The following is a 10,188-nucleotide window of genomic DNA, read 5'->3' on the forward strand; positions in this document are numbered from 1 at the left end:
CATGAGTGGTTGCAAGTGTATCGATTAATCCGGCGAATTTGTGTCTGTGTGTGTCTTTTACTCCTCATGCGACTTCACTACATGTGTCAATAAAAGACAACTGTGTTCAAATTCGCCACCCTTGGGACCCCTCGAATCAGTTTCACACACATAATAATTGGTGCAGTGAGCAGGGTCCTTCGAGTTCCGTCTGAACACAGCTGCAGTGGAGATGCTTTTGAATCAGGACAGGAACTATAGTGCAGGCAGGGAGAACAAGATCTGCGGGTGGACTGACGAGAGTGCAGGATTGGGGAGCTTGGCAAGCATGCTGGCGGACCACGGCAAACTGGTAGACTGGTCCAAGCTCCTGGATCCACATCTTGAGAAAATAGGTCACCACGTGTTGTCCCACTTCAAGAAGTCGGGGTCCCCAAAATCTAAGGGGAATCAGAGGGTGCCTTTTGACTGCCAGTGTTTCTCCTGAGAAACCAATGTGAGATCATAGAAAGGAAAGATTTGGAGAGGGCCCAGGAAAATAAGGAGATAAAGGTGTCCCAGCAGCGCTGCTGTGCACTGCAGAAGGCAGTACAGACTCCCCCAACCTGAGCCACTGATGTCGAGATGAGAGGGACAGAGGTAGCCAACAGGCATGCCAATCAAGGTCTGACTCCCCCCCCCACCACACCCGCAGTGAGTGAGTTTGTACTGGCCATGGAGCGATTAGCCGAGGCCATTTGCCAGGATTCAGGCATTAAAGGTTTCAGAACAGGCCAGGAAGAGCATGAAATCAATTTATTTGCAGAAGTTGTTCTGATATATCTGACAGACCCGTCACACTCATTGCCCAAGTTGTGCTCCACGCTGGAGGACTATGGGGAGATCTCTGGGTATAAGTTTTTTTGGGATATGTGCAAAATCATGTCACTTAGGAAGGGGGATTAGAGCCAATGTGAAGAAAATAGTCAACAAATGTGGCGGCAAAATGGGATCAAATATCTAGGAGTTAGAATAGATAACAACGAGTAATTTAGACCAGCTGAATTATTCTCCCCTTGCTTGGGGAAATTGAGAAGGATTTAAATGGTTGGATGTCCCTGCCCATTACACTAGTGGTGTCACAGAGAGGGGAGGTGTCACAGAGGGGGGAGATGATGACACAGAGGGGGTGATGATGTCACTGCATGGGGCAGCCATAGCTGAGTTGTGCCATGGCACAGCAACACAAGAAAGATGCATCTCCTGGAAGGGGATTCTGGCCCGCATGTCGGAGTAGGACGCTGTCTCATCCCAGGGACCCTCTGATCAACAGGGTTGTGTTTGGAAGCACCCTGCACCCATGGGTGAGATAAAGAGCCTGTTACAGGCTCCCCGACTGGGACAGAGCCTCCTCTGGCACCATCCTTCACCCAGTGTGGGCAGAGAGAATGGAGGCTGCATTTAATTTCCCCTCTCCCCATCCTGAGTGCAGGGCACTTTATGAGGCAGCTGGGGGGACTGGGGAGGGGAGAACAATGGCATGTGAGGGAATACAGGGGTAGGGTCTGTAGGAGTGGAGGGGAGAACGAAGGAACGGGGTTGCACCACAGGCTAATGTCAAGGGAGATTGGATCAGAGGTAGGGGACATAGGGTTGAGCTGGGAGGATGGGGTGCGAGGGGACGGAAGGCACTGGGGAAACCATGGGGGTGGTGTTGGGTGGGGGATGAGATTGTGGTAGAGGAATCGGGGAAGGGGAGATTGTGAGGTGTCTGAGGGAGAAGAGAAGTTGCGAGGGGGATGGAAGGTAGACCTTTCAACAGATATGGGACAGAGCTCCCCCTCCACCTGGAATGGGATCTGTCCACTGAGAGACAGGACCGCTCCTAACCCGCCCACCCCCGGGTTACAAGATCCCTTCCACCCTTGCATACACCCCCACACCCCCCCAACTGGGATAGGATTCTTTCCCCCAGTGGACCTGGATCAAGGTGCTAGAAAGTGTTTCTGCTGCGGCGGACCCAGCAGAGTTGAGCGATGAAGCGTGGGGGTCTCTCCGCACCACCTGCTCCCTCAGGCGACGGGGTCTCGCTTGCATCATGGAAGATCACGGTGTTGCTGAGCTTCTGGGAATGTGGAGGGCTTCTGCTAAACCTGTGGTAGGGTTCAGAGTGGTTCATCTCCCCGGGACGTGCTGAAGGTCAAGGATGACCCGATCCTCTCATGGAGGGAGGGTTGTAGACAAAGTGAACGGCTGCGGAACTGGCTTCAGTCTGAGGAGAGTGATCAAAGAGGGACCTGGGGTGGCAATATTTCTACTGAGAGGCTGGAACGAACCACCAGAGGATCAATTCTGACATTTAGGTGACCCTTGGAAGGGAGTTAGAGGGAGGGGTAGAGACTAACTTGGACAGCAAGGCTGGGTTGGGATAAATGACCTGTTGTGTACCCTCTGGGTGTGTAAATGCTGCTGCTTCTGCCCCAGAGGACATGGCAATAAGGTCACAACAGAGGTGGCCACACCGTGTCATGGACCCAACGTCTCCAAAGTGGTGTCCTGCACAGATGATAAAATCATCGACAATGGATCTTTTGGTGTGGTGCACCAGGCAAGGCTGGTGGACTCCGGAGAGCTGATTGCCATCAAGAAGATCTTGCAGGACAAGAGATTCAAGGTGAGGGGGAGGAGCAGTTGTGTGGAAATGGAACACCCTGATATTTAACTTTAGGCCTACAGCACGTTCACAGGCCCTTGCGACACATGACCCGTTTCGCACGTTCACAGGCCCTTGCGACACATGACCCGTTTCACACAATTACACCTAATTGACAAACAACACCCCAAACACATTTTTGAACGGTGGGTGGAAAGAGGAGCATCTGACAGAGACCAAGGCAGCCATGGGGTTTGGAAACAGAGAAAGTCACACAAACCAACAACAGTCCCCCCATCCCCACACACAACCCCCCACCCCACACACACACACACACACACACACACACACACACACACACACACACACACACACACACACACACACACACACACACACACACACACCTGGCAAATATCAGAGATTTTCTTCAAATTCATTGTTTAGTAGAAGCTGTGAAAACAATCATAAAAACTGAAATGATACTTCATTGAACCCCCTGACGAGTCCCCACTCCAGCGAAACGAAAAGTCCCCCCCACCGACTCTCGACGAGTCCCCCACTTCGGACTCCCTAGGAGTTCCCCACCTCTGACCTCTTGACAAATCTCCTCCCCGCCTCCCCCCTCAACTTGGACAAGTCGCCCCTCAGGGCCCCGACCCATCGCCCAGCCTTGCTGATGTTCCTCTCTCGCAAACTGCAGATCGTGCGAAAGTTGGATCACACCATCATCGTCCCTCTTCTCAACTTCTACTCCTCTGTAGTCAAGGTAAGATCCACCTGCACCCACCCCACCCCCACTCTGATGCATATCATTTGCTGCTACCTTCCCCATTCCTTCAATCGATCTGTCTTGCTGCAGCCTCTCTGTTGCCTCCATCCTGCCCCTCTGACCAGTGCCGACTCCTTGACGCTGGCTGCCCTGCTCCTCACCCATTAACTCATGACCTCTTGCCATTTCAACTCCAGACAGCAGCAGCCAAGACCACAAGACAAGGTCACCAAATTCGGCCACTCAGCCCCTCCAGTCTGTTTCCCCAATTCATTTCATGAATGTATTTTCCCCCATAACTCACTTCCCCAGAACCTTTTCGTGCTCTTCCAAATCAACGCCTGCTCTGAATCTTCCCAACAACTCAGCCTCCACATGTTCGACCCCAGCCAACACCCGGCTGCAAACATTTCTCATCTCGAAACGTCAATGGTTTTTCTCTCCTGGTGAATCCTTGCCTCACGAGGGAGGGCGGTCAGAGCTGCACATTTTTGCAGTCTCACCAGAAGCTGAATGATGGGGCAGCGGACGGGTCCACTACGGCCTGTTGACGCTCTGCTCGCTGAGCCCTTGGATTCATGCCATGTTGTGTTGAGCACTGGGGGCATCAGGCCTACAGAGAGCAGGAGGGGCTGGCACTCCTGTTGGGAGAGGCGCTGGGTGTTGGAGGGTAAATCCAGCTGACATGTTTGTATTGTGTCCAAGAGAAAGAGGAGATTTATTTGAATCTGGGTCTGGACTATGTTCCAGAGACGGTTCACTGCATGGCCCAGCACTTCAACAAGGCCAAGCAGCCCATTTCCATGATCGACATCAAGGTGGTTGTGGGTCTGGGTGGTCAAGTTGTCCACTGGGGCAAGCTTGGATGTTGGGGTTGGAGGATATGAAGGAGTTCACTGGCTGAGTCTCACTGGGGACTGGATATCGATGAAGGGTGCATGAGGGTCTCAATGGGTATTGGTGAGGAGAGAAAGGGTAGTGAGGGGAGAGGGGTGGAGAGGATGATGAGGATGGACGTTGATTGGCAGGGTGGGGCCCTTCACCCACCTCCCCTTACCCTCAGGATCCAGACCCGGCCAGTGTGGAGGCAGAGTGGGTCATGTTATATCGTTGTGTTGCCAGATGTTCAGGTACCAGCTGTAGCAGAGCCTGGCCTACATCCATCCTCAGGGGGTTTGCCATTAAGACATCAAGCCCTAGAAGATGCTGGTAGATCCCGAGATGGCCTTCTTATTGCTCCTTTATTTCGGCAGGTAGATCCACCCATGTCTGCCCGTTCACCACCTCAACGCGGTCCTGATCCCTCTCCCCAACACGTCCCCTCCGCACCAGCTCTCACCCCTCCCACACCAGCTCTCTTCCCTCCTCCCTCTCCCAACTTTCCCCTCCACAGCTTAATAACTTATTCTAAATAAGATTGTGGGGGGCTTAGATGGAATGAACAGCCAGCAAATTTTCCTAAAGTGTCAGGTGCAAATCCCAGAGGGCACCCGCTTCAGGTGAGGGGAGATTTTTTTTATGCAGAGAGTTGTGAGTGGTTTGAATGTGTCACCGGAGAAAGTGGTAGTGGCTGGTAGAATAGGTACATTTAAAAGTCTCTGAGATGGGCATGTGGATGTAAGGGAACAGAATTTTTACATGATAGAGGAATTTGGGGATATGGCGAGAAGGCAGGTAGGTGGAGTTAGGTCATAAATTAGATCAGCCATGATCATATTGAATGGTGGAGCAGGCTCGATGGGCCATTTTTGTCCTACTCCTGTTCCCACTTCCTATGTTCCTATGGGTGTGGTACAGGTAAAGGTGTGGAGAACATTGACAAAGGTCAGTATAGCGTTTATGGGCCAAAGGGCCTGTACTGGGCAGCAATGCTTGATGTTGTAATGGATGTGGAAGCTCTGGGAAGGGGTAAGGGAGGCACTGGTAAGGAAGTCTGCAGATGCTGGGGCCGAGGGCAATGCCCAAACATGCTGGGGAAACTCATGGATAGTTTTGTGAGGAGCAGGTCCTGCTTCACGAGTCAAATTGAGTTTTTCGAGGAGGTGTCAAAGGAAATAGATGAAGGTCAAGGACTGTATGTGCTGCACGAGGATTTTAGTAAGGTGCTTAACAAGGTCCCCACAGTGGCCTCATTCAGAATGTCCGGAGGCATGGGATCCATGGAGCCTTGGCTGTTTGGATTCAGAATTGGCTTGTCTGCAGAAAACAGACGGTAGTAGTAGATGGATTAATGACTAGTGGATCTCCAAAGGGATCTGCTCTGGGACCCCTGCTCTTTGTAATTTTTATGAATGATGATAGGAGTTGAAGGGCAGGTATGTCAGGGGATGACACAGAGATAGAGATGTTGTAGACTGTGTAGAAGGTTGTCATAGGTCATCCAGTTTGCAGAGAAATGACAGATGGAGTTCAATCCTGTAATTCAGATGTACTTAAATAAGCAACTGGTCCAGGTTTATTTCCAGAGCCATTTTCAAGGGCACGAATAACAGTTATTCCAAAGAAGGTTGGAGACCCATTAAAAGTAGCTTCATATAGACCAATATCTTTATTGAATGCGGATTACAAGAATGTGTGGGCAGAGCACTTGGTTAATGGCAGGATTATGAAATGTGTGCAGGACAGAGAAATATTTAGATCCTGCTCCATAAATCACTCAAGGTTGCTGTCCAAATTGAGAGGGAGTTTAAAATGGTGTATTGTGTGCTGGCCTTCAGGAGTCAGGGTATTGAGTTCAAGAACTGAGAGGTAACATTGCAGATGTATAAAATTCTAGTCAGACCACACTTGGAATATTGTGTGCATTCCTAGGGCGAGAATACCAGAGGACGTCTAAATAAGGTGAGCTGAGGGAACTTTAGGCAAGACGTGAGGGGTACATTTTATTCACACAGAATGTAGTGGGTGGCTGGAATGCATTGCCGGGGTAGTAGCGGAGGCTGGTCCAAAAAAGGCATGAAAAGGATTTTAATATGGACAGGAATTAAAGAAAAATGGAGGGTACTGGTGTGAGGGAGCGGAGGGTAACATTGTTGTGGGGTAGGTTCAGATGGATCAGCTGAACGGTCTCGACCGATCCATCCATGATTTGTCTAGCATCTTGCTGCCATATCGTGGAGAACCAGGGTGTTGCCTGATGGAGACACATTGCTCTGAGCTCTGCAGAGAGAGATCGTGGTTTTCACCAAAACACACTTCCTCAGGTAAAGCAGAGGAAGGGGAAAGGCTCCAGTGTTCAGGGGAAGGGGGGATGATGGGGGAAGAGTTGGGACCCTCCAAAGTCATTGTGATCAGGGCTCAGAGACAGTATCTCTATCACTCGTATTTCTCTTCCCAGCAGAAGGACCGATCTCAGAGACAAGACACGACTCCAGAAGAACCTCGCATCCCAGCTGAACAGAGGACGGACAACATTATGATGGCCTGAATCCCTCCCCTGCTTCTCCCTCTGGCCCTGCCAACCCCATTCCCTGCCTCTTCCATGTCCCTTCACCCACTTCCCCTCTTCTCCTCTACCCCTCCTCCATCCCAACCCCCTCCCGCTCACCTTCCCCTTCTCCTGCCCTCACACCTATGCCCTAACCCCAGCCCTCCACCCTTCACCTCCCCTTCCCCTCTCCCCTTCCCTTCCCCTTACCCCCTCCCCTTCCCCTCCCCCTTCCCCTCCCCTAACCCTCCCCCTTCCCCTCCCCTTCTCCTCCTCCCCTTCCCCTCCCCCTTCCCTTTCCCCTTCCTACCCCTAACCTAGGGGAAGGAGGGGGAGGGGAAGGGGGTAGGAGAAAGGGGGTAGTGGTAGGGGATAAGGGTAGGGGTTGTGGCAAGGGGTAGGGTAGGGGGTAGTGGTAGGGGTTGCGGGGATGGGGAAGGGGTAGGAGGTAGGGTTAGGGGAAGTGGGTAGGTTGTAAGGGATAGGGTAGGGGTAGTGGTAGGGGGTGCAGATATGGGGAAGGGGTAGGAGGTAGGGTTAGGGGAAGGGGGTAGGTTGTAAGGGATAGGGTAGGGGGTAGTTGTAGGGGGTGTGGGTATGGGGAAGGGGTAGGAGGTAGGGTTAGGGGAAGGGGGTAATTGTAGGGGGTGCGGGTATGGGGAAGGGGTAGAAGGTAGGGTTAGGGGAAGGGGGTAGTTTGTAAGGGATAGGGGTAGGGTTTAGTTTTGGGTTGGGGAAGTTGGGTAGAGTTAGGGTTAGGGTTAGGAGCATTGTAGAGGTAGCATTAGGTTTAGTGTTAGGAGACATGGGGTAGGGCTATATCTTGGTTTATAGTTAGGTTTATAGTTCGGGGAAGTGGGCTTGTGTTAGGTATAGGGGAAGGGGGTAGGAGCAGGGGGGTAGAGGAGGAGTGAGGTTTGGGGTTAGGGGATGGTGGGTAGCATTAGGGTTGGGGTTAGGGGGCGGCATAGGCGTAGGGATAAAGTTAGGGTTAGTGGACGGGGTGGGGGTAGAGTTAGGGGCCGTGGAGTGGTGGTAGTGGGTGTCGGTAGTGTTATGGTTAGTTTTAGGATTTTGTTAGGGGTTAGGGTTAGGAGTAGGAGGAAGGGAAGGGGGAGGGGAATGGGGAGGCGAGAGGGGGACGGGAACTGGGGAAGGGAAGGGGGGAGGGGATGTGGGAGGGGAACGGGCAGAGGTAAGGGGAGGGGAACGGGGTAGAGGAAAGGGGAGGTGAACGGTGGACGGCATCCCTAGCGCCTCCCCTCCCCTTCCCAACCCCCGCATTTCCCCTGCCTCTCCTCTCCTCCTTCCAGAAGAAGCTGGGCCTCTTTCCGTCCAGAACCTCCCTGTGGTTTCAGAGCCTCCGTTTCAGGAAGTGCCTTCGACGCTTGCTGCTGGACAGACATCTTGTCTCTTGATTCATTCTGTTCCGTTGATATTAAATTTATAAATGATTGGGTTTTTTAAAGCTTGAACTCAAAAGGCTGGTCCAGATAGACAAAACAGAAACAGGCCCTTCAGCCCCTCTCTCCTGCTAGCTGAGCTGTTGTAATCAGTCCATATTCCTCTCACCCTTTTCATTCTTTGCTGCCATCCAGCTCATGTTGCCTTGTCAATCGCATGGCCTGTGGGAAGAAGCTATTTCCCTCCCTGGCTGCTCTGCTTTTATTCCTCCATATCTCCTTCCTGATGGCAGGGGGACAAAGATGCTCTGAGCTGGATATCTATGAGTCTATTTACAGAGCCCATCCCTGCAAACAATCAGGGGACCATTGCCTTGAGGTGGCACCCATGTTGCCTCTCCCTCAGCACTCTCAGAACACTACTGCACCCTCCTTCCCCTCCTTTCCCAGGTCTCAGTAACCCGCTGACAATTCCAGTCAGCTGCCATGTCTATACCCTGCCCCACCTAAACCGATGGATCGACCAGCACCTTCTCCCCTCAAGAGTTCGAGGAATCCACTCTCTCGCAATGTCCTGCTATCGAATGCCGTGCATCCTCCTTCCCACTTGGTTCCTCCTGTTATCAGGCGCCTGGATGGACCCCACCCTGTTGAAACTACCTGTGTTCTCACTGATCTCTCTGCGCCTCTGCCCTCCATCCAGGGGTCTTGGATTTCTTGTGGGGGTGGTGGAGAACAAAGCACCAACTTAAGGAGATGGGGAGCAGTACAAAGACCCCCAGGTCCAGGAGACAGGGAGAACCACAGAGATGCCCATCTCTGTCATTCGGGTAAAACCTGATTATCAGGTGCAATGTGCAAGGAACTTTCGGTCCTGCTGCATGTGGGCCAGGTTTGGCCCATCCCCACACCACCACACTGTCAATTCCCAAAACAAATTTCCTATTCATGTGGGGGTCCAAAATGGATAGAGTCTGGAGAAGGACTCAATCAATGGGGACAAGGGTGTAACCAGCATGGCCATCATTGTGTGTGGCTGTGCTTGCAACCAAAGTGCAAGGGCACCAAATGCTGCTATGTGCTGAGGTTCTACCTGGCTCAGGTGTTGCGAAAGATTGGCCTGGCCCTGGTGCTGCACAATGTTCCAGTCAGCAGGACTTTGCCCCTTCACCTTCCTGGGAACGGTTTCATAGACAAACACATTTGACCACAAAGACATCAGGCAGTGGTCAGCAGAGAATGTCTGACACAGAGACTCTAGGACTAGATGGGATACTGCGGGGTGGTCCACGGAGCAGAGCATCCAGAGACAGACATCCAGAACTGCTGGAAAACCAGAAACTCGGTGAAAGATGCCCTTCAGTTTGCCTGAAACTCAGATGGAAGTAGCAAACACTAGAAGACATCTGTCCAAAGCAAAGGGAGGAAGATTTAGGGGAGATATCAGGGGTATTTTCTTTTACCCAGAGTTGTGGGTGTCAAGAATGCCTTGCCAGGAGTAGTGATGAAGGCCAAAACATTAGGGGCATTTTAGGGGTTCTTAGTTACATTGAGGGGCTGAGACCAAGGAGGATATTCTCCAACAGCAGAGGGTGGCAGTAACCACAAGATGTCAAAGTGGTGGCAATGAAGCTAAACAGAGACCATCTAATGTGACTGTGCGCCTGGCTGCGGGAATTTGGACTTACTATATAAACCTTGCTAAGTGCTAGTTCAGGTTGGAAACGTTCGACTTCCTTGGGGGTCAAATCAATAGGCACGGAACTAAACCCTGCTTGAAAAGGTAGAGTTTGTTAAGTGCTTCCTCAAACCCCACATAATGAAGGGGCTGCAAGAATTCACTGGTACGATTAATTTTTATCAACGATTCATACCGGTAGTGGCTGACATCATTTTTTTGTTTTAAAACTTTATTTAAGATTTTATAACATGAATAACATATAGAATTATATTTAAAAAAATTAAGAACAAAATA

General features: G+C 51.4%; 1 long non-coding RNA gene across 1 annotated transcript; it reads left to right on the forward strand.

The window, feature by feature from the left end:
* The first annotated feature begins 1,686 nt into the window (after nucleotides 1-1,686).
* On the forward strand, nucleotides 1,687-7,149 carry LOC138745311 (uncharacterized). Its single transcript, XR_011346159.1, has 3 exons — nucleotides 1,687-2,632; nucleotides 3,315-3,380; nucleotides 6,721-7,149. It is a non-coding gene; the product is annotated as an uncharacterized lncRNA (long non-coding RNA).
* Nucleotides 7,150-10,188: the final 3,039 nt, after the last annotated feature.

Source organism: Narcine bancroftii, chromosome 11 (assembly GCF_036971445.1).
Source record: "Narcine bancroftii isolate sNarBan1 chromosome 11, sNarBan1.hap1, whole genome shotgun sequence".
Lineage (NCBI taxonomy): Eukaryota > Metazoa > Chordata > Chondrichthyes > Torpediniformes > Narcinidae > Narcine > Narcine bancroftii.